Source organism: Bombina bombina, chromosome 7 (genome assembly GCF_027579735.1).
Source record: "Bombina bombina isolate aBomBom1 chromosome 7, aBomBom1.pri, whole genome shotgun sequence".
NCBI lineage: Eukaryota > Metazoa > Chordata > Amphibia > Anura > Bombinatoridae > Bombina > Bombina bombina.
This window is the reverse complement of record NC_069505.1, coordinates 479,299,722-479,326,061: the sequence shown is the minus strand read 5'-3', so window position 1 is coordinate 479,326,061 and position 26,340 is coordinate 479,299,722. Positions and strand designations below refer to the sequence as shown.

The 26,340-nt window shown below is 46.1% G+C and overlaps 1 protein-coding gene across 2 annotated transcripts in view; it reads right to left on the bottom strand.

Annotated features, from left to right (window-relative positions):
* The window catches only part of LOC128666786 (E3 ubiquitin-protein ligase TRIM39-like), a 100,138-nt gene extending 75,650 nt beyond the window's left edge, over positions 1-24,488 (bottom strand). For both annotated transcript variants that reach the window (XR_008403270.1, XM_053721582.1), the window contains exon 1: positions 23,858-24,488. The gene's annotated coding sequence lies outside the window, so the exon portion shown is untranslated. The remainder of the gene's footprint in view (positions 1-23,857) is intronic.
* Positions 24,489-26,340: the final 1,852 nt, after the last annotated feature.

Here is a 26,340-nt window from a genome sequence, read left to right as displayed (position 1 = left end):
CACTATACTGGGAACACCTACTGCGTGAGACTGCTATATACACACTATGCTGGGAACACCTACTGCGTGAGACTGCTATATACACACTATGCTGGGAACACCTACTGCGTGAGACTGCTATATACACACTATGCTGGGAACACCTACTGCGTGAGACTGCTATATACACACTATGCTGGGAACACCTACTGCGTGAGACTGCTATATACACACTATGCTGGGAACACCTACTGCGTGAGACTGCTATATACACACTATGCTGGGAACACCTACTGCGTGAGACTGCTATATACACACTATGCTGGGAACACCTACTGCGTGTGACTGCTATATACACACTATGCTGGGAACACCTACTGCGTGTGACTGCTATAATACACACTATAATAGGAACACCTACTGCGTGTGACTGCTATATACACACTATAATAGGAGCACCTACTGCGAATGACTGCTATATACACACTATAATGGGAGCACCTACTGCGTGTGACTGCTATATACACACTATAATAGGAACACCTACTGTGTGTGACTGCTATATACACACTATAATGGGAGCACCTACTGCGTGTGACTGCTATATTACACACTATAATGGGAACATCTACTGAGTGTGACTGCTATATTACACACTATAATGGGAACACCTACTGCGTGTGACTGCTATATACACACTATAATGGGAACACCTACTGCGTGTGACTGCTATAATACACACTATATTGGGAGCACCTACTGCGTGTGACTACTATATTACACACTATAATGGGAGCACCTAGTGCATGTGACGCTATATACACACTATAATGGGAACACCTACAGCGTGTGACTGCTATAATACACACTATGCTGGGAACACCTACTGCGTGAGACTGCTATATACACACTATAATGGGAGCACCTACTGCATGTGACTGCTATATACACACTATAATGGGAACACCTACTGCGTGTGACTGCCATATACACACTATAATGGGAACACCTACTGCGTGTGACTGCTATATACACACTATAATGGGAACACCTACTGCGTGTGACTGCCATATACACACTATAATGGGAACACCTACTGCGTGTGATTGCTATATACACACTATAATGAAAACACCTACTGCGTGTGACTGCTATATACACACTATAATGGGAGCACCTACTGCGTGTGACTGCTATATACACACTATAATGGGAGCACCTACTGCGTGTGACTGCTATATACACACTATAATAGGAACACCTACTGCGTGTGACTGCTATATACACACTATAATGGGAGCACCTACTGCGTGTAACTGCTATATACACACTATGCTGGGAACACCTAGTGCATGTGACTGCTATAATACACACTATAATGGGAGCACCTACTGTGTGTGACTGCTATATTACACACTATAATGGGAGCACCTACTGCGTGTAACTGCTATATACACACTATGCTGGGAACACCTACTGCGTGTGACTGCTATAATACACACTATAATGTGAGCACCTACTGCGTGTGACTGCTATAATACACACTATAATGGGAACACCTACTGCGTGTGACTACTATAATACACACTATAATGGGAACACCTACTGCATGTGACTGCTATTTACACACTATAATGGGAGCACCTACTGCGTGTGACTGCTATATACACACTATAATGGGAGCACCTACTGCGTGTGACTGCTATATACACACTATAATGGGAGCACCTACTGCGTGTGACTGCTATATACACACTATAATGGGAGCACCTACAGTAAGGTGACCAGATTTTTAAAATGAAATCCGGGGACATTTTTATTTTTTTTAATTGGCAAATGATAAAAAACTATTTTATTAGCATATTTATAAGTTATTTATTAAACTGACAACTGAGTTGTAACCAGGGGTCAAGTCATAGAAAAAAATTGTGGAAATTCACCAGGGTTTCCACACACTCATAGTTAATATTGTTTTATACACAACTCTGTCATGAGTGTTGATGGTCTAGTATGTTGCTGTCTATTTAAATGTAAACACACACACATTCTCACTCTCTCCCCCCCACACACACGCACTCACTCTCTTCCACACACACATTTTCACTCTCCAACACTCACACACACACTCTCTCCCCCCCACACACACACACACTCTCTCCCCCCCCCCACACACTCTCTCTCCCCCCCCCCCACACACACTCTCTCTCCCCCCCCACACACACACACTCTCTCTCCCCCCCCCCACACACACACTCTCTCTCCCCCCCCCCACACACACACACACACTCTCTCTCTCCCCCCCCACACACACACACACTCTCTCTCCCCCCCCCCCCACACACACACTCTCTCTCTCCCCCCCCACACACACACTCTCTCTCTCCCCCCCCACACACACACTCTCTCTCCCCCCCCCCCACACACACACTCTCTCTCTCCCCCCCCCACACACACACTCTCTCTCCCCCCCCCCACACACACACACTCTCTCTCCCCCCCCCACACACACACACTCTCTCTCCCCCCCCCACACACACACACTCTCTCTCCCCCCCCCACACACACACACTCTCTCTCCCCCCCACACACACACACACACACACTCTCTCTCCCCCCCCCCCCCCACACACACACTCTCTCTCCCCCCCCCCCCACACACACACACTCTCTCTCCCCCCCCCCCCCACACACACACACATTCTCTCTCTCCCCCCCCACACACACACTCTCTCTCTCCCCCCCCCCACACACACACTCTCTCTCTCCCCCCCCCCACACACACTCTCTCTCCCCCCCCCCACACACACACACACACTCTCTCTCTCCCCCCCCCCACACACACACACACACTCTCTCTCCCCCCCCCCACACACACACTCTCCCCCCCCACACACACACTCTCTCTCCCCCCCCCCACACACACTCTCTCTCCCCCCCCACACACACTCTCTCTCCCCCCCCCACACACACTCTCTCCCCCCCCCCCCACACACTCTCTCCCCCCCCCCCCCACACACACTCTCTCCCCCCCCCCCCCACACACACTCTCTCTCCCACACCCACACACACTCTCTCTCCCACACACACACACACACTCTCCCACACACACACACACTCTCCCACACACACACACACACACTCTCCCACACACACTCTCCCACACACGCACACACGCACACTCTTCTCCCACACACGCACACTCTTCTCCCACACACGCACACTCTTCTCCCACACACGCACACTCTTCTCCCACACACGCACACTCTTCTCCCACACACGCACACTCTTCTCCCACACACGCACACTCTTCTCCCACACACGCACACACTCTCCCACACACGCACACTCTTCTCCCACACACGCACACTCTTCTCCCACACACGCACACTCTTCTCCCACACACGCACACTCTTCTCCCACACACGCACACTCTTCTCCCACACACGCACACTCTTCTCCCACACACGCACACACTCTCCCACACACGCACACACTCACACTCACACACTCTTCTCCCACACACACACACACACACACACACTCTTCTCCCACACACACACACACTCTTCTCCCACACACACACACACACTCTTCTCCCACACACACACACACACACTCTTCTCACACACACACACACACACTCTCCTCCCACACACACACACACACACTCTCCTCCCACACACACACACACTCTTCTCCCACACACACACACACTCTTCTCCCACACACACACACACTCTTCTCCCACACACACACACACTCTTCTCCCACACACACACTCTTCTCCCACACACACACACACACTCTTCTCCCACACACACACTCTCCCACACACACACACACACACTCTTCTCACACACACACACACACTCTCCCACACACACACACACACACTCTTCTCACACACACACACACACTCTCCCACACACACACACACACACACTCTTCTCACACACACACACACACTCTCCCACACACACACACTCTCCCACACACACACACTCTCCCACACACACACACTCTCCCACACACACACACTCTCCCACACACACACTCTCACTCTCCCACACACACACTCTCACTCTCCCACACACTCTCCCACACACTCTCCCACACACACACACACACTCTCCCACACACACACACACTCTCCCACACACACTCTCTCACACACACTCTCTCTCTCTGTCTCTCTCCCACACACACACAAACTCACACACATTTCCTAGACAACAATTGATTATGCTAAATAATGCAAGAACCTAACCTTTAATACCAAATCTTCAATTAATTGAAACTAAGTACTGCAATTTAAAAGAATGAAGAAAACCTTGGCTTTGGGAGTATTCATGAGCACTATGAGTTTAGTGGGGGGATTTTATATGCCAAAAGCCCCCTTTTATTAGTGTCAGCAAATGTTTCTGTTTTAAAAAATAAAAGCCCCTGTTTTCATTGGAGTGGCACGTGGAAAGGGTGTTCATTTGCTGATCCTCACATTTATGGAACCCACATTCCTCTCATCAGAAGAAGAATACTAATGCCTGATTTTTCCTTTTTTGTACATTTATTATGTTTGGTATTTATTGTCAAATGTATACCTATTGGAAAGACTAATTAACACCACAATATATTCAGACTTAGCTGGTGTAGCCTCAGCTAATGTGTATTAAATTCTGCTTGCTAGCCAATGAATCATCAGGGGACCTCTCCCAGAGTATAGCCCTTCTCATTTTACAATATATTTAAACAAACTGAGCTAATAACCCAAAAGACAAACAGGGAGCACAGGTAAAGAGCTCACCTCAGCATAGACAGATCACACAAATGTAGTAGGCAGAGTTTGTAGTATTCATTTTTACCGCAGCAAGAGAATAACAGACTTAACCCCTGCAAAGGGATTCTACTCACCCCCAGCACAATGTTCCCGCGCACCTTAGTGAAGCAAACAGTTTTCAGAAGCTACACACTGCAGGGTGGATCACATGACCACAATAACAGGCAAGCTAAAGGGGAGGGGATTGCCCTCATTACAAAACCACATCAAGCAATTACCATGTCAGCTCAGTATAACTAGCTGCAAAGCCTGTGCCACTTTCTTATGTAAACAGTAAACACTTTTAGTTGTGACAGTGTTCTCACTAAGCTGAGCCCATTTCAGAATTGTTTGCTTGCATAAAAATACTGATGTGTGCTTCAGTGTCTTAGCCAGGGTGCTGTCATTGCAAATCTACCTGCTCTGTGCTTCTAAGTGTAGATGCTCCGGATCTTGCTGGGTGAGGGGAAAGCCAGGGAGGGAAGCAGAGTGCACAGCGAGTGGTATAGTCTCAGCTAGTTCTGTAGCAGTTAACCGCCCCTTTTTAAGGTAGCACCAGTCACTCTGAATGTTCTCTGCATGCTTCTGGAGTAAGGGAGTTTACGTTTCCGGTCCTGTGTACCCTGACATGTGGCAACACTCGAGGGGCTGTCTTCCCGGGAACATTTCCGGGGATATAATTTGTCAGGGGACAGTATCCTCAATCTGGGGACTGTCCCCGGAAATCGGGGACGTCTGGTCACCCTAACCTACTGTGTGTGACTGCTATATACACACTATAATGGGAACACCTACTGCGTATGACTGCTATATACACACTATAATGGGAACACCTACTGAGTGTGACTGCTATATTACACACTATAATGGGAACACTTACTGTGTGTGACTGCTATATACACACTATAATGGGAACACCTACTGCATGTGACTGCTATATTACACATTATAATGGGAACACCTACTGAGTGTGACTGCTATATACACACTATAATGGGAACACCTACTGCGTGTGACTGCTATATACACACTATAATGGGAATACCTACTGCGTGTGACTGCTATATACACACTATAATGGGAACACCTACTGCGTGTGACTGCTATATACACACTATAATGGGAATACCTACTGCGTGTGACTGCTATATTACACACTATAATGGGAACACCTACTGCGTGTGACTGCTATATACACACTATAATGGGAACACCTACTGCGTGTGACTGCTATATACACACTATAATGGGAACACCTAGTGCGTGTGACTGCTATAATACACACTATAATAGGAACACCTACTGCGTGTGACTGCTATATACACACTATAATAGGAGCACCTACTGCGTGTGACTGCTATATATACACTATAATGGGAGCACCTACTGCGTGTGACTGCTATAATACACACTATAATGGGAGCACCTACTGCGTGTAACTGCTATAATACACACTATAATGGGAACACCTACTGCGTGTGACTGCTATATACACACTATAATGGGAGCACCTACTGCGTGTGACTGCTATAATACACACTATAATGGCAACACCTACTGCGTGTGACTGCTATAATACACACTATAATGGGAACACCTACTGTGTGTGACTGCTATATTACACACTATAATGGGAGCACCTACTGCGTGTGACTGCTATAATACACACTATAATGGCAACACCTACTGCGTGTGACTGCTATAATACACACTATAATGGGAGCACCTACTGCGTGTGACTGCTATATACACACTATAATGGGAACACCTACTGCGTGTGACTGCTATAATACACACTATAATGGGAACACCTACTGCGTGTGACTGCTATATACACACTATGCTGGGAACACCTACTGCGTGTGACTTCTATAATACACACTATAATGGGAACACCTACTGCATGTTACTGCTATATATACACTATAATGGGAACACCTACTGCGTGTGACTGCTATATACACACTATAATGGGAACACCTACTGTGTGTGACTGCTATATTACACACTATAATGGGAACACCTACTGCATGTAACTGCTATATATACACTATAATGGGAACACCTACTGCGTGTGACTGCTATATAAACACTATAATGGGAACACCTACTGCGTGTGACTGCTATATACACACTATAATTGGAACACCTACTGCGTGTGACTGCTATATTACACACTATAATGGGAGCACCTACTGAGTGTGACTGCTATAATACACACTACAATGGGAACACCTACTGCGTGTGACTGCTATAATACACACTATAATGGGAACACCTACTGCGTGTGACTGCTATAATACACACTATAATGGGAACACCAACTGCGTGTGACTGCTATATTACACACTATAATGGGAACACCTACTGCGTGTGACTGCTATATACACACTATAATGGGAGCACCTACTGTGTGTGACTGCTATCTACACACTGTAATGGGAGCACCTACTGCGTGTGACTGCTATATACACACTATAATGGGAGCACCTACTGCGTGTGACTGCTATAATACACACTATAATGGGAACACCTAGTGCGTGTGACTGCTATAATACACACTATAATGGGAACACCTACTGCGTGTGACTGCTATAATACATACTATAATGGGAACACCTACTGCGTGTGACTGCTATAATACACACTATAATGGGAGCACCTAGTGCGTGTGACTGCTATAATACACAGTATAATGGGAACACCTACTGTGTGTGACTGCTATATTACACACTATAATGGGAGCACCTACTGTGTGTGACTGCTATATACACACTATAATGGGAGCACCTAGTACGTGTGACTGCTATAATACACACTATAATGGGAACACCTACTGCGTGTGACTGCTATAATACACAATATAATGGGAACACCTACTGCGTGTGACTGCTATATTACACACTATAATAGGAACACCTACTGCGTGTGACTGCTATATACACGCTATAATAGGGACACCTACTGCGTGTGACTGCTATATACACACTATAATGGGAGCACCTACTGCGTGTGACTGCTATAATACACACTATAATGGGAGCACCTACTGCATGTGACTGCTATATACACACTATAATGGGAAGTCCTACTGCGTGTGACTGCTATAATACACACTATAATGGGAACACCTACTTCATGTGACTGCTATAATACACACTATAATGGGAACACCTACTGCGTGTGACTGCTATATTACACACTATAATGGGAGCACCTAGTGTGTGTGACTGCTATATACACACTATAATGGAAACACCTACTGCCTGTGACTGCTATATACACATTATAATGGGAACACCTACTGCATGTGACTGCTATATACACACTATAATGGGAGCACCTACTGCGTGTGACTGCTATAATACACACTATAATGGGAACACCTATTACGTGTGACTGCTATAATACACACTATAATGGGAACACCTACTGCGTGTGACTGCTATATTACACACTATAATGTGAACACCTACTGTGTGTGACTGTTATATAATATATACACACTATAATGGGAACACCTACTGTGTGTGACTGCTATATACACACTATAATGGGAACACCTACTGCGTGTGACTGCTATAATACACAATATAATGGGAACACCTACTGCGTGTGACTGCTATATTACACACTATAATAGGAACACCTACTGCGTGTGACTGCTATATACACGCTATAATAGGGACACCTACTGCGTGTGACTGCTATATACACACTATAATGGGAGCACCTACTGCGTTTGACTGCTATAATACACACTATAATGGGAGCACCTACTGCATGTGACTGCTATATACACACTATAATGGGAACTCCTACTGCGTGTGACTGCTATAATACACACTATAATGGGAACACCTACTGCATGTGACTGCTATTTTACACACTATAATGGGAGCACCTACTGCGTGTGACTGCTATATACACACTATAATGTGAAAACCTACTGCGTGTGACTGCTATATACACACTATAATGGGAGCACTTACTCCATGTGACTGCTATCATACACACTATAATAGGAACACCTACTGCGTGTGAATGCTATAATACACACTATAATGGGAGCACCTACTGTGTGTGACTGCTATATTACACACAATAATGGGAGTACCTACTGCGTGTGACTGCTATATACACACTATAATGGGAGCACCTACTTTGTGTGACTGCTATATTACACACTATAATAGGAACACCTACTGAGTGTGACTGCTATATACACACTATAATGGGAGCACCTACTGCGTGTGACTGCTATATTGCACACTATAATAGGAACACCTACTGCGTGTGACTGCTATATTACACACTATAATGGGAGCACCTACTGTGTGTGACTGCTATATACACACTATAATGGGAGCACCTACTTTGTGTGACTGCTATATTACACACTATAATGGGAGCAGCTACTGTGTGTGACTGCTATATACACACTATAATGGGAGCACCTACTGTGTGTGACTGCTATATACACACTATAATAGGAACACCTACTGCGTGTGACTGCTATATACACACTATAATGGGAACACCTACTGCATGTGACTGCTATATACACACTATAATGGGAACACCTACTGTGTGTGACTGCTATATTACACACTATAATAGGAACACCTACTGCGTGTGACTGCTATATTACACACTATAATGGGAACACCTACTGCGTGTGACTGCTATATTACACACTACAATGGGAACACCTACTGCGTGTGACTGCTATATTACACACTATAATGGGAACACCTACTGTGTGTGACTGCTATATACACACTATAATGGGAGCACCTACTGCGTGTGACTGCTATATACACACTATAATGGGAACACCTACTGTGTGTGACTGCTATAATACACACTATAATAGGAACACCTACTGCGTGTGACTGCTATAATACACACTATAATGGGAGCACCTACTGTGTGTGACTGCTATATTACACACAATAATGGGAGTACCTACTGCGTGTGACTGCTATATACACACTATAATGGGAGCACCTACTTTGTGTGACTGCTATATTACACACTATAATAGGAACACCTACTGAGTGTGACTGCTATATACACACTATAATGGGAGCACCTACTGCGTGTGACTGCTATATTGCACACTATAATAGGAACACCTACTGCGTGTGACTGCTATATTACACACTATAATGGGAGCACCTACTGTGTGTGACTGCTATATACACACTATAATGGGAGCACCTACTTTGTGTGACTGCTATATTACACACTATAATGGGAGCAGCTACTGTGTGTGACTGCTATATACACACTATAATGGGAGCACCTACTGTGTGTGACTGCTATATACACACTATAATAGGAACACCTACTGCGTGTGACTGCTATATACACACTATAATGGGAACACCTACTGCATGTGACTGCTATATACACACTATAATGGGAACACCTACTGTGTGTGACTGCTATATTACACACTATAATAGGAACACCTACTGCGTGTGACTGCTATATTACACACTATAATGGGAACACCTACTGCGTGTGACTGCTATATTACACACTACAATGGGAACACCTACTGCGTGTGACTGCTATATTACACACTACAATGGGAACACCTACTGCGTGTGACTGCTATATTACACACTATAATGGGAGCACCTACTGCGTGTGACTGCTATATACACACTATAATGGGAACACCTACTGCGTGTGACTGCTATATACACACTATAAAAAAAGTGCAGGGCAAATAGCCCGGAGCGTAGCTAAGGGTTAAGGCCTGGAGGAGTGAGTGCTGCTGTGTGCGTGTATTAGTTACAATGTTGCATTGTGTTGGGAGGGGTTTACTAACCTTATAAGAAGGATGTACAGGGATTCTACTTCCTCTTTGTTCCTGTGGACTCCCAGAAGATCTTTCAGCTTAGTAGTTTGCAGCATTTTCCAATGGAAGGCGAATCTGGAGAATGGGAAGAAATGGAGCTAGAGGACGTGGATTGGGTCGCACCATCCCCATCTGGAACTGTCACGGTGGGTCTGGGCCATGGGTCTGGGCTGTGTCTGCCCGTTTCTCCCTTGGGGGGGGGTAGCCTAGTGTTGTTCTCTTCTCCTGCACGGGAGAATTTAGAGGGGGATGGTGGCCCGGGTCCGGCTTATCAGCCGGTCGGGTCGGAGTGTAGGCCCCCAGGGGAGGTAGGTCCTGAGGGGCGAGTAGGAGCGCTAGGCGGTTCAGTTTTAGGGCCTAGGGGGTCCCAGGGGAGCTCCGGTTTCGGCTCCGGGGGTCCCGGTAATATACCCGGGGGTTCCGGTGTCGGCCTTAGGCAGGGGCCTGTAGTAGCAGGGCCCAGCGAGGCTTTAGGGGGTGCGTGCACCTCTGGGGAGAGTGTCGTTGGCACGGGTAGTGGGAGCAGTGCGGCCTTACCTGCGGCAGTGGTCCTCTCCGGGGAATCGGTGGCGGCGGCGGTGGCTCTCCTGCAATCCTTGGCGTCGGTCCTCGCGGGTGCGTCGTCGGGTCCGGCGGTACTTCAGGTCCAGGCTTCGGCCTACGGTGCTGTGCAGGCCTCCGGTTCGTCGTCCCTCGTGGCATCTAAAATGGCCGCTGTGTCGACTTCCGGCGGCGGCGCGGGTCCTTACATCACTTCCAGTGACGTCATTTCCACTTGCGGTAATCGCAATTCGGACAGCGAGCAGAGTGGATCGTTCCCCCGGGCTCCGAAGGTAAGAAGGGAGCACCTCGGGGGGGGGACCCGCTCTTGGGGGCAAGCCCGATGGGGCCCAGGAGGCTTGGGGGGCGCATGGCGGGCCAGAGCGAGGGGCAGAAGTGAGGAGTCATGGGGCAACTGTTAATGTGGCAGCGAGGCAGCAGGGCCCCTCGGAGGGCACTCCGGGGGTGTCGCAGCAGGGTGTGCGCACAAGAGCCGCAGCTGGACCCAGTAATAAGGGAGGGGATGCCGAAAGGGCACCCTCCTCGTGCTCGCGGCCTACGTTAGGAGGGGGCAAAGCTAAGGCGGCCCCCGCACGCGCCGCGGCCCAAAGTAAAGGAAAGGCCCCCCCGGCCAAGACCGCAAATAAGGGGGCCATAATGGCACATAGCTCAAGGGGCGATACCGCAGTAGCGGAGCCCCAGGCTCAAGGCCTGCAGGGTATAATGACACCCAGCAGGACCTCACCAGCATGATCAGAGCAAATAGCCACAAGGGGGGCTGTAAAAAGGGGGCATGCTAGTATTAGCGTTGGCCCTGGGGAAGGTTTAGAGAGCCCCGGGAGGGGGCAGGCGAGACAGGCTAGGGGATCGAAGTCTCAGGGTCGGAGTAGGACCGTGAGATTTCAAGAGGATTCGACTAGCGGGTTGGCCACCAGTACGGATGATGATGTGAGCGGTGTGAGTGATAGTGACCGGGAAGGTTATCTAGAATTTGAGGAAAGGGGGGATAGGGAAGAGATGGCTGGCCCTTCCCGAGGTACTCCCCTCTTGGCTTCTATTTTGCAGGTACCCAGGACATCCTCATCCAGCAGGGACATGGCGACTCAGAGTTCATGAGCTCTCATGCCTAGAGGAGTCAGCAGTGCTTCTGGACAAGGCCAAGCCACATCGGGCGCTTCCTCTGGTGAGATGCAACTTGGTTTACCTAGGGGGCGGTGTAATTCTTCCAGCTCTAGTGTGTCAGGTTCGGGATCTGAGATAGATGGGTCCCTGGGTTTGCACACGAAAGGGCATAGAAGGATGTATAGAATGTTGAGAAAGATGAGTAGGGGCAATCACGGGGATGGCAATTCCAGTAGTGGGGCGCAGTCATCTCAACTCTTAGGGGTTGCCGGGGGGTCACCACAGGCGGTGAACAGAAAGGCAGCAGTACACGGGGATACTTATTCGTGCCAGGTACACAGTTTGCATGCACACCTTAAATCTAAGACTGTGAAACGTATCCAGGACGGTAAGTATGTAAATATGTTTGAGCTGTCTGCAGAGGCTTTTAAGCTTAAGGAAATGGCGGAGGATGGTACGGGCCCTAAGAAATTTAGGCGGCCTGATACCCTTGAGGAGTGGCATCAGTGTTTCCGGGTCTACGCCACTTGCTACTTGGAGAGGTTTCCCGATCAGGGGACTGCCCTCTTTAAGTACGTTGACACCATCGACGCAATACACAGAAAGTTTGCCGATGGTGCGTGGAGGGAGTATGATATGTTGTATCGGAAAAAGAAAGTGGGCAACCCACTGCTTGATTTTGGTACGATGGATTTGCACCTCTGGGCGCATCTTGATGCGGAAAGGAGGGCGCAAGGGGGCGCCATAGTGGCATCGCCCGGGGGTAGGCAAACTTTGCGCTTTCGACGGCGACAAGGGGGTGTATGCTGGCGGTATCAGGACAAAGCGTGCGAGCGGGGCACATCGTGCACGTTCAAGCACGTCTGCAAGTTCTGCAGCGGTCAACACCCCGGAGCTTATTGCTCCAAAAAGCGAGATACCCAAACTGATCGGTTTGGGGGCAAAGGAGGCACTGGGACTAAGGGCGAACTCACCACTTAGGGTCCAGGTCATTGGTAAGTGGCTGCGTAGGTACCCAGATAGGGCGGCTGCTCAACTTTTGGATAGCGGATTGCGTGAGGGCTTTGTGATCCCGGTAGTTGGCCGGGTGTTGGGAGCCCGAGACAGGAAGAACCTGAAATCGGCTTCCCAATACCCTGAGGCAGTTAGGGAGAAGCTGGGCAAAGAAGTGGCCTTGGGTAGGGTTGCAGGACCTTTCAGGGAATTGCCACTACCGGATTTAGTTGTCTCCCCGCTAGGGGTGGTCCCCAAGAAGGAGACAGGTAAGTTCAGGCTCATACAACACCTCTCTTATCCGAAAGGGCGGTCGGTGAACGACGCTATTCCTGAAGAATTGAGCTTGGTCCGTTACCAGTCGTTTGACGACGCGCTGGCTCTGGTTAGAGAACGGGGCCCGGGAGCATTGATGGCGAAATTAGACATAGAATCTGCGTTTAGGCTTCTCCCGATTCACCCATCATCCTTCGGGCTGATGGGGTGTTGGTTTGAAGGGGGTTATTATGTCGACCGTTGTCTGCCCATGGGCTGTTCGATGTCCTGCGCGTACTTCGAAGCATTCAGTACTTTCCTGCACTGGGCGGTGGTCTCGGTGGCTGGGAGTGATAGAGTTGCGCACTACTTGGAAGACTTTCTCCTGGTAGGGGCGGCCAACTCGCAAGAATGTGCCTCTTTAATGAAAGTCATGAGGTTCATGATGGCCAGGTTTGGGGTTCCTCTGGCAGAGGATAAAAGGGAGGGGCCGTGCATGTGCTTGACGTTCCTAGGCATCGAGATTGATTCGGTGGCAGGTGAATGTAGGTTGCCTAAAGAGAAGGTCGCCAAGATGTTGGCGGCTGTACGGGCCATGGTTGCAACACAGATATGTTCGCTGGGGGAGCTGCAATCGCTCCTTGGGCTCCTTAACTTTGCGGGGAGAGTTATCCCGTGGGGTAGGGTGTTTAGCAAGCGGCTAGAGCGGTGTTTGGGCGGAGGTAGGGCTCCGGCATCACGCATTCGCATCACGAGGGACCTCGTGGCGGATTTGCAGGTCTGGGAGAGGTTTCTCCAGGACTTTAACGGCATCTGCGTGTGGCGAGGGGATCCGATCTCTAACCAAGCGCTACATCTGTTCACGGACGCTGCAGGAGCATCCGGGTATGGGGCTTACTTTGAAGGAGCTTGGAGTGCGGAGCCCTGGCCGACTGAGTGGGCGACCAGAGGGCTTACACGCAATCTTTGCTTTCTGGAATTGTTTCCTATACTGGTTGCGGTGGAATTGTGGGGTCACCTGTTTAGTAACAAGGGCTGTGATTTTCTGGACGGATAATCTCAGCGTGGTGTTTGCGGTTAACAGGCTTTCTGCTTCATCGCCTGTGGTCATGCATTATTTGCGACACCTGGTGTTGAGATGTTTGCAACTGAACATTGATTTTAGGGCCCGGCATGTGCCAGGGGTGCAGAATATAGTGGCAGATGCACTGTCTCGCTTCCAGTGGGGGGCATTTAGGGCTGCGGCACCTGCCGCGGCTCCTAACGGTCTTTCTTGCCCTCTCTTTTTGTGGCAGATGGCGAGGGACTACAGCAACTGATCCCGTTGTTGCGGGCTTCGTTGGCACCCAGCACATGGTCGGCATATGTAAGGTACTGGAGTGAATGGGTAGGTTTTTATGACCTTCGTGAGTTCCCTTCCTGTGAAGGTGAACAGGGGTTTCTGTTGCGCTGGCTGGCGGAGCTGAGAGGTAAGCGAGCAAAAAAGGGGGTGGTGGTAGCGAGGCTATCGGCTGTGGCGTTTTTCTGCAGGCTATACGCCTTTAAAGAAGAGTCGCGCTCCTTTCTTGTTAAACAGCTGTTGAGGGGGTGGGGCCGTCTGGAAGTTCCACGACGGGACACAAGGGAGCCCATTATGGCAGAACGGCTGGTAAAATTACTGGACGTACTGCCAGAAGTATGTTCCTCACCTTTCGAGGTTCGCCTCTTCGGGGGGCGGCCTTTGGCTTGGCGTTTCATGGCGCATTAAGGGTGGGTGAGTTGGTACCGCGAGCCAGAACGGCGGCCACAGGGGGGGTCATGCACAGCCATGTTAGGCTGGTGGATGACTCCGTGCTATTGTTCATTCCCAGGTCCAAAACGGACCAGGAGGGTCGGGGAGCTTGGCATTCCCTGCCGGGGCAGCAGGGTGTTGCCTGTTGCCCCGTGCGGCTAGTGTCATCCTACCTGGAGGTACGGCCAGGAGGCTCCTCCAGGTTTTTAATACATGCTAATGGAGACCCGCTGACCAGATACCAGTTTGGAAAGGTCTTGGATAGGGCAGCGCAAAAGGCTGGTCTAGACGGGTCTCGGATTGCTCCACACTCCTTTCGGGTGGGGGCAGCGACGACTGCAGCAGAGCTGGGTTGGTCCTCGGATCGGATCCGCTCATTGGGGCGGTAGAGGTTGCAGCGGTATAAGTCTTACGTTAGGCCGCTGTATGTTTGAGACCGGGGATCAAAGGTCATATATGCAAGAGTTGGGAGGCTTGCGGGGGTGATACCAAAAGGTTATGGGCCAAGGTTGTGTGGATCTGGTCTACTGCAAGCGGGCTAACTCTTGTTTTCTTTGTTTTGAGAAATACGCCCAGGTCCTGTACGGGTGTGGATCGTCGGCCATTCATATGTGCACTGGGCCGCAATTAGAGCTGCAGCCATGCCAGGAGGACAGCAGCTAGGATTTCATTCGTCCAGGGCTGTGTTACGTTGGCTAGGGCGCAGAGGCTTGGCTTGGTCAGATCTGCCTGCATTGCTCCAGACCGCAGAGAAAAGGTGGGAGAAACCCCACATTCTGATAATTCATGCTGGCGGCAATGATGTGGGGGCCATTCCCACATTGGATCTAATCCGGGCAATGCAGTCAGACCTGAGGCAGTTCAAACTCTGGTTTCCAGGTGTGAGAATCGGGTGGTCGAATGTGATCCCTAGATTAAGATGGAGGCACATGGTGTGTCATAAGGCAGCTTTCCAGGTCAGGAAAAAGATCAATAGGGACCTGAGGAAGCAGGTAGTTGAACTCGAGGGTTTTGTGGTAGAGCACGGGAACATCTCGGCAGCCCATAAGGGTTTGTATAGGCAGGATGGGGTTCATTTAGAACCGGCAGGAGTAGATTTGTTCTTGCAGAACATCAGGCAGGAGTTACTCCTAAGAGTATAGGGTGGCGGCAAGAGTCAGGACCATTGTATATGCAGGTCAGTCTCTTGTGGCGGGTGGTCAGGATCACGGCTGCAGACTGAAAGGAGGTTTGAGTAATGGCCATTGCGGTCAGGGTGACGTCACAGGCTTGGTATGCTTGGGCGTGCTCGGGCTGATTATTGTTGGGCCAGAAAAACCCCTAATTATGAAAGCTGCGTGAGTATCTCCGCCTTGTGGTCTGCAGCAGTGTCCCTTGGCCATTTTCTAGAAGGGGTTATCCATAGTTAGATGTAGGCCCCGATTGCCGCCACCCATGGATAAGTTACCAGTTCCATGGCTGGTACCAATAAATGCAACCCACGGGTCTTTCACCCACAGAACTGTGTTGTGTTGTTATTTATTAGTTATTAAGTTATATTAAGTGTTAAGTTAAGTTAAGTTACAAGCAGACACTCAGGAGATGTAGGGCATTTAATCCCTTAAGAAAGTGCAGGGCAAATAGCCCGGAGCGTAGCTAAGGGTTAAGGCCTGGAGGAGTGAGTGCTGCTGTGTGTGTGTATTAGTTACAATGTTGCATTGTGTTGGGAGGGGTTTACTAACCTTATAAGAAGGATGTACATGGATTCTACTTCCTCTTTGTTCCTGTGGACTCCCAGAAGATCTTTCCCCACCCTCCCAGCCCTGTTATGCACTGTTGTTGAATTTGTTATGCACTGTTGTTTTGTTTTGTTATCCACCTGGATGGATTCGTTATGCATTACGGATTGGCACTTGTAATGCATTATTGATTCGATGATAGGCATTACTGATTGGCACTGGTAATGCTCTATTGATTCAGTTAAAGAAATAACAGGCGGCAATCGGTTTGTCATTAGGTCTCTATTCGAGACTAGGTGTCTGAGGCCGGAAGAGGGTTACTCGAACTACTTCCCTAAGACCAAGGACGGTAATTTTGAACTCCCCAGTTATTGACATGCTGTTCGTCAAGTCAAGGCTGGACCTACAGGTTTGGAGTTAATAATGCTTGCACCCTACTCTGGCGGGTGGTCAGGATCACGGCTGCAGACTGGAAGGAGGTTTGAGTAATGGCCATTGCGGTCAGGGTGACGTCACAGGCTTGGTATGCTTGGGCGTGCTCGGGCTGATTATTGTTGGGCCGGAAAAACCCCTAATTATGAAAGCTGCGTGAGTATCTCCGCCTTGTGGTCTGCAGCAGTGTCCCTTGGCCATTTTCTAGAAGGGGTTATCCATAGTTAGATGTAGGCCCCGATTGCCGCCACCTGTGGATAAGTTACCTGCCAGTTCCACGGCTGGTACCAATAAATGCGACCCACGGGTCTTTCACCCACAGAACTGTGTTGTTTTGTTATTTATTAGTTATTAAGTTATAGATAAGTTTCTGTCTGTTCTGCCTGTGTTCCACACCTGCTTCCTGTAGCCTAACCACAACGCTCAGAGCTAAGTTCCATGACCTATATACTGTCTACATGATTTCCTGTAAGCTGCAAAATACATTTTTTTCTTTGCTACAAAATACATTTTTTTCTCCTCCTTCATGTCTGTTTTTTTTTCATATATGATTATGCTGCATGCCAATAAGGCCATTAGGAAATATATTACTGTGTTAGGCTTGGCCAATAAGATGATGCTACGCACCAGAAATGCCCACGTGTGCCCAAATGTATCCACGTCTATATATTGTGCTTTTGGGTTCATAATAAACGAAACCTTTGCTAATGATAACCTGCCTGTGTGTGTTATTTTGGTAATTGTTTCCCAGACGTCTGAGAAGGTCACTGTTTTCATCCAAGACTCATCTTCCAATAATGTCCCGGGATAATTCCTAACACCGCCACCTGTGGATAAGTTACCTGCCAGTTCCACGGCTGGTACCAATAAATGCGACCCACGGGTCTTTCACCCACAGAACTGTGTTGTGTTGTTATTTATTAGTTATTAAGTTATATTAAGTGTTAAGTTAAGTTAAGTTACAAGCAGACACTCAGGAGATGTAGGGCATTTAATCCCTTATGGGAACACCTACTGCGTGTGACTGCTATAATACACACTATAATGGGAGCACCTACCGCGTGTGACTGCTATAATACACACTATAATGGGAACACCTACTGCATGTGACTGCTATATACACACTATAATGGGAGCACCTACTGCGTGTGATTGCTATAATACACACTATAATGGGAGCACCTACTGCGTGTGACTGCTATAATACACACTATAATGGGAACACCTACTGTATGTGACTGCTATATACACACTATAATGGGAGCACCTACTGTGTGTGACTGCTATATACACACTATAATGGGAACACCTACTGCGTGTGACTGCTATATTACACACTATAATGCGAACACCTACTGCGTGTGACTGCTATATACACATTATAATGGGAACACCTACTGCGTGTGACTGCTATATACACACTATAATGGGAACACCTACTGAGTGTGACTGCTATATACACACTATAATGGGAACACCTACTGCGTGTGACTGCTATGATGCACACTATAATGGGATCACCTACTGCGTGTGACTGCTATAATACACACTATAATGGGAGCACCTACTGCGTGTGACTGCTATAATACACACTATAATGGGAACACCTATTGAGTGTGAATGCTATAATACACACTATAATGAGAACACCTACTGTGTGTGATTGCTATATACACACTATAATGGGAACACCTACTGCGTGTGACTGCTATAATACACACTATAATGGGAACACCTACTGTGTGTGACTGCTATAATACACACTATAATGGGAGCACCTACTGCGTGTGACTGCTATATACACACTATAATGGGAGCACCTACTGCGTGTGACTGCTATAATACACACTATAATGGGAGCACCTACTACATGTGACTGCTATATACACACTATAATGGGAACACCTACTGCATGTGACTGCTATAATACACACTATAATGGGAATACCTACTGCGTGTGACTGCTAAATACACACTATAATGGGAACACCTACTGCGTGTGACTGCTATATACACACTATAATGGGAGCACTTACTGCATGTGACTGCTTTAATACACACTATAATAGGAACACCTACTGCGTGTGACTGCTATATTACACACTATAATAGGAACACCTACTGCGTGTTACTGCTATATTACACACTATAATGGGAGCACCTACTGTGTGTGACTGCTATATTACACACTATAATGGGAGTACCTACTGCGTGTGACTGCTATATACACACTATAATGGGAGCACCTACTTTGTGTGACTGCTATATTACACACTATAATAGGAACACCTACTGAGTGTGACTGCTATATGCACACTATAATGGGAGCACCTACTGCGTGTTACTGCTATATACACACTATAATGGGAACACCTACTGAGTGTGACTGCTATATACACACTATAATGGGAGCACCTACTGCGTGTGACTGCTATATTACACACTATAATAGGAACACCTACTGCGTGTGACTGCTATATTACACACTATAATGGGAGCACCTACTGTGTGTGACTGCTATATACACACTATAATGGGAGCACCTACTGTGTGTGACTGCTATATTACACACTATAATGGGAGCAGCTACTGTGTGTGACTGCTTTATACACACTATAATGGGAGCACCTACTGTGTGTGACTGCTATATACACACTATAATAGGAACACCTACTGCGTGTGACTGCTATATACACACTATAATGGGAACACCTACTGCATGTGACTGCTATATACACACTATAATGGGAACACCTACTGCATGTGACTGATATTTACACACTATAATGGGAACACCTACTGTGTGTGACTGCTATATTACACACTATAATAGGAACACCTACTGCGTGTGACTGCTATATTACACACTATAATGGGAACACCTACTGCGTGTGACTGCTATATTACACACTATAATGGGAGTACCTACTGTGTGTGACTGCTATATTACACACTATAATGGGAACACCTAGTGCGTGTGAATTCTATATATACACTATAATAGGAACACCTACTGCATGTGACTGCTATATACACACTATAATGGGAGCACCTACTGTGTGTGACTGCTATATTACACACTATAATAGGAACACCTACTGCGTGTGACTGCTATATTACACACTATAATGGGAACACCTACTACGTGTGACTGCTATATTACACACTATAATGGGAACACCTACTGCGTGTGACTGCTATATTACACACTATAATGGGAACACCTATTGCGTGTGACTGCTATATTACACACTATAATGGGAGCACCTACTGTGTGTGACTGCTATATACACACTATAATGGGAACATCTAGTGCGTGTGACTGCTATTTACACACTATAATGGGAACACCTACTGTGTGTGACTGCTATATTACACACTATAATAGGAACACCTACTGCGTGTGACTGCTATATACACACTATAATGGGAACACCTACTGCGTGTGACTGCTATATTACACACTATAATGGGAGTACCTACTGTGTGTGACTGCTATATTACACACTATAATGGGAACACCTAGTGCGTGTGAATGCTATATACACACTATAATGGGAACACCTACTGTGTGTGACTGCTATATTACACACTCTAATAGGAACACCTACTGCGTGTGACTGCTATATTACACACTATAATGGGAACACCTACTGCGTGTGACTGCTATATTACACACTATAATGGGAACACCTATTGCGTTTGACTGCTATATTACACACTATAATGGGAGCACCTACTGTTTGTGACTGCTATATACACACTATAATGGGAACACCTACTGCATGTGACTGCTATTTACACACTATAATGGGAACACCTACTGTGTGTGACTGCTATATTACACACTATAATAGGAACACCTACTGCGTGTGACTGCTATATTACACACTATAATGGGAACACCTACTGCGTCTGACTGCTATATTACACACTATAATGGGAGTACCTACTGTGTGTGACTGCTATATTACACACTATAATGGGAACACCTAGTGCGTGTGAATGCGATATATACACTAAAATAGGAACACCTACTGCATGTGACTGCTATATACACACTATAATGGGAGCACCTACTCTGTGTGACTGCTATATTACACACTATAATGGGAACACCTACTGCGTGTGACTGCTATATTACACACTATAATGGGAACACCTACTGCGTGTGACTGCTATATTACACACTATAATGGGAACACCTACTGCGTGTGACTGCTATATTACACACTATAATGGGAACACCTATTGCGTGTGACTGCTATATTACACACTATAATGGGAGCACCTACTGTGTGTGACTGCTATATACACAGTATAATGGGAACACCTAGAGCGTGTGACTGCTATATTACACACTATAATGGGAACACCTACTGCGTGTGACTGCTATATACACACTATAATGGGAACACCTACTGCGTGTGACTGCTATATTACACACTATAATGGGAGCACCTACTGTGTGTGACTGCTATATACACACTATAATAGGAACACCTACTGCGTGTGACTGCTATATACACACTATAATGGGAACACCTACTGCATGTGACTGCTATTTACACACTATAATGGGAACACCTACTGTGTGTGACTGCTATATTACACACTATAATAGGAACACCTACTGCGTGTGACTGCTATATTACACACTATAATGGGAACACCTACTGTGTGTGACTGCTATATTACACACTATAATGGGAGTACCTACTGTGTGTGACTGCTATATTACACACTATAATGGGAACACCTAGTGCGTGTGAATTCTATATATACACTACAATAGGAACACCTACTGCATGTGACTGCTATATACACACTATAATGGGAGCACCTACTGTGTGTGACTGCTATATTACACACTATAATAGGAACACCTACTGCGTGTGACTGCTATATTACACACTATAATGGGAACACCTACAGCGTGTGACTGCTATATTACACACTATAATGGGAACACCTACTGTGTGTGACTGCTATATTACACACTATAATGGGAACACCTACTGCGTGTGACTGCTATATTACACACTATAATGGGAACACCTATTGCGTTTGACTGCTATATTACACACTATAATGGGAGCACCTACTGTGTGTGACTGCTATATACACACTATAATGGGAACACCTAGTGCGTGTGACTGCTATTTACACACTATAATGGGAACACCTACTGTGTGTGACTGCTATATTACATACTATAATAGGAACACCTACTGCGTGTGACTGCTATATACACATTATAATGGGAACACCTACTGTGTGTGACTGCTATATTACACACTATAATGGGAACACCTACTGCGTGTGACTGCTATATTACACACTATAATGGGAGTACCTACTGTGTGTGACTGCTATATTACACACTATAATGGGAACACCTAGTGCGTGTGAATGCTATATATAATCTATAATAGGAACACCTACTGCATGTGACTGCTATATACACACTATAATGGGAGCACCTAATGTGTGTGACTGCTATATTACACACTCTAATAGGAACACCTACTGCGTGTGACTGCTATATTACACACTATAATGGGAACACCTATTGCGTGTGACTGCTATATTACACACTATAATGGGAGCACCTACTGTGTGTGACTGCTATATACACACTATAATGGGAACACCTACTGCATGTGACTGCTATTTACACACTATAATGGGAACACCTACTGTGTGTGACTGCTATATTACACACTATAATAGGAACACTACTGCGTGTGACTGCTATATTACACACTATAATGGGAACACCTACTGTGTGTGACTGCTATATTACACACTATAATGGGAGTACCTACTGTGTGTGACTGGTATATAACACACTAATAATGGGAACACCTAGTGCGTGTGAATGCTATATATACACTATAATAGGAACACCTACTGCATGTGACTGCTATATACACACTATAATGGGAACACCTACTGTGTGTGACTGCTATATTACACACTATAATGGGAACACCTACTGCGTGTGACTGCTATATTACACACTATAATGGGAACACCTACTGCGTGTGACTGCTATATACACACTATAATGGGAACACCTACTGCGTGTGACTGCTATATTACACACTATAATGGGAACACCTATTGCGTGTGACTGCTATATTACACACTATAATGGGAGCACCTACTGCGTGTGACTGCTATATACACACTATAATGGGAACACATAGTGCGTGTGACTGCTATATTACACACTATAATGGGAACACCTACTGCGTGTGACTGCTATATACACACTATAATGGGAACTATTCTGTTTTCATTTACTGTTTTGCAAGATGACTGCCATGATGTAAAGTTAAACATGCAATCCAACTTACAGATTAGTAGAATCCAGCAGAGTAGCTTAACTCAGACAAATTCCACAGCAGAGATTTATGAATCCTTCATGCTTTATTGTTGCAAAACAAGAATTCTGAGGTTCCAGAAGTGGTAATTGCCAGGTAAAAAGAATTTGCCTCTACAAAGCTATTAGCAGAGTTCTAGCAAACTTACACATTGAAAGTGAAACTAATTTACACACACAAGTGAAACAAAATGGAGGCAGGAAGTGACCTCAAAAAGGTCAGAGGTAGAACAGAGAATATACATTAAATTGAATACAATAATAAAACATAACACTAGAGGGAGCACAAGAACTAAAATAGCATTTAAAGATGTACATATGAATATATGGACAGAACACTCCCCGTCTGGTATCTGTAGATACCACTATATAAATCAACCAATAAACAATATCCATGAGATCTGCAAGACAAAGAGAGAAAACATACAAAATGCAATTGCAAACATAAGTCCATGTTGTTTTAACATGATAATTCTTGAAGAGAAGCAGGGCTGGCACTGTCCCCTGTAGTCATCTCTCTATTGTAATCCTTATAAATTGTCAACCAGTGTCTATGTTTATAATCACAGTCCATGTGAAATAGAAGAAGTACAACTTCTGTAATCCAAGAGCAGGTACACTGGTAAGAAGTGTAGTAGCTTGAAGATGGTTCTCTTTATCAGGTACCACAAACTCAAATGTAGTACTGGTTGATGTTGTATCTGTAGCGTTTAACAAGAATGCGGGTCCTGTCAACCATGTCAATTTCATGAATTGTGCTGAAGTTAATGACCTGGTTGCAAGATCTGCAGTATTTTGGTCAGTAGGTACGTAATACCATTGCTCTGGTTTTGTAGATCTCCTGATGCGTTCTACTTGGTTGTTGATAAATCCTTCATGTGGTTTTCCTTCAGTGTCGGTCACTTTTAGGTAGGCCACAGCTGCATTAGCTTCTGTAGATGCATCTGAGAAGATGTAGATCTCTGTTACTGTTGCTGTTGATAGAGATATAGAAGCATAACACCGTGGAATACAGAGCTTTTCAAGATCCTTCAAAGAATCATTCCACTTTTCCCACATCTGACGTTTCTCTATAGGTAGTAAAGTATCCCAGGATTTTGACTCAGATGAAAGCTGTCTAAGCAGAGACTTTCCTTGTATAGTCACTGGAGCTACAAACCCCAGTGGGTCATAAAGACTGTTAATAATTGATAAAACACCACGTCTAGTGTATGGCTTTTCATCAGTAGAAACTTTGAAAACAAATTCATCAGTTGATATGTTCCAATGTAGACCAAGACTTCGTTGTACAGGTGGTGTATCTGTACCTAGATCTAAGTCTTTGAGGTCCGTTGCATGGTCTGCTGGAGGAAAGGCTTTCAACACCTTGCTGCTGTTTGAAACTATTTTATGAAGCCTTAGGTTTGCTACAGATAGCATCCTTTGTGTTCTTTTAAGCAGATCAATAGCTTCTTCATCTGTCGGTACAGACTTGATTCCATCATCCACATAGAAGTCTCTTTCTACATATTGTCTGGCATCTGTTCCATATTCCATTTCACCTTCTTGAGCTGTTCTTCTTAGTCCATATATTGCCACTGCAGGTGATGGACTGTTGCCGAAGACATGCACTCTCATGCGATAATCTATTATCTCAGCACTAGTATCATTGTTGTGATGCCACAAAAACCTGAGGTAATTCCTATTGTCTTCTCTAACAATGAAACAATAGAACATCTGTTGTATGTCAGCCATGAATGCTACAGGTTCTTTCCTGAACCTGATCAATACTCCTAAGAGACTGTTAGTAAGGTTAGGTCCAGTAAGAAGAACACTATTGAGTGACATGCCTTCATACTGTGCACTTGAATCAAACACAACCCTTATTTGACCTGGTTTGCGTGGATGATAGACACCAAATGAAGGAAGATACCAACATTCTTCACCTTCTTTTAGTGGAGGAGCTGGCTCTGCATGCTTATTTTCAAATATCTTCTGCATGAATGATACAAAGTGTTCTTTTATCTTCGGATCTTTCTTTAGAGTACGTTGTAAGGAAGACAGTCTAGAGAGTGCTTGAACTCTGTTGTTGGGTAACCTTTGTCTTGGATTGCGAAATGGCAGAGGGGCTACCCAACTGTTTGAGTCATCCTTGTAAAACTCTTTGTCCATCAACTTGAGAAATTCTTTATCTTCGATAGAAGGAGCTAGTTTATTGTCATGCTGTGTTGTGTGGAACACTGTACTTCCAATGTTGTCATCATCTGGTAAGGGAGTAACTATATCATCTTGACTGGCATAGTATGAATATTCATAAATTCCAGGTTTCTCCTTTACATGGTAGTGATTTGGGCATGGCTCAAAGTAAGATGGACGTCCATTAATTAACACATTAGTTTTCAAGGAGTTAGTAATATCTGTTCTGTAGATTTTTCCTATACAGGCATCTCCAACTATTACCCAGCCAAGGTCAAGTCT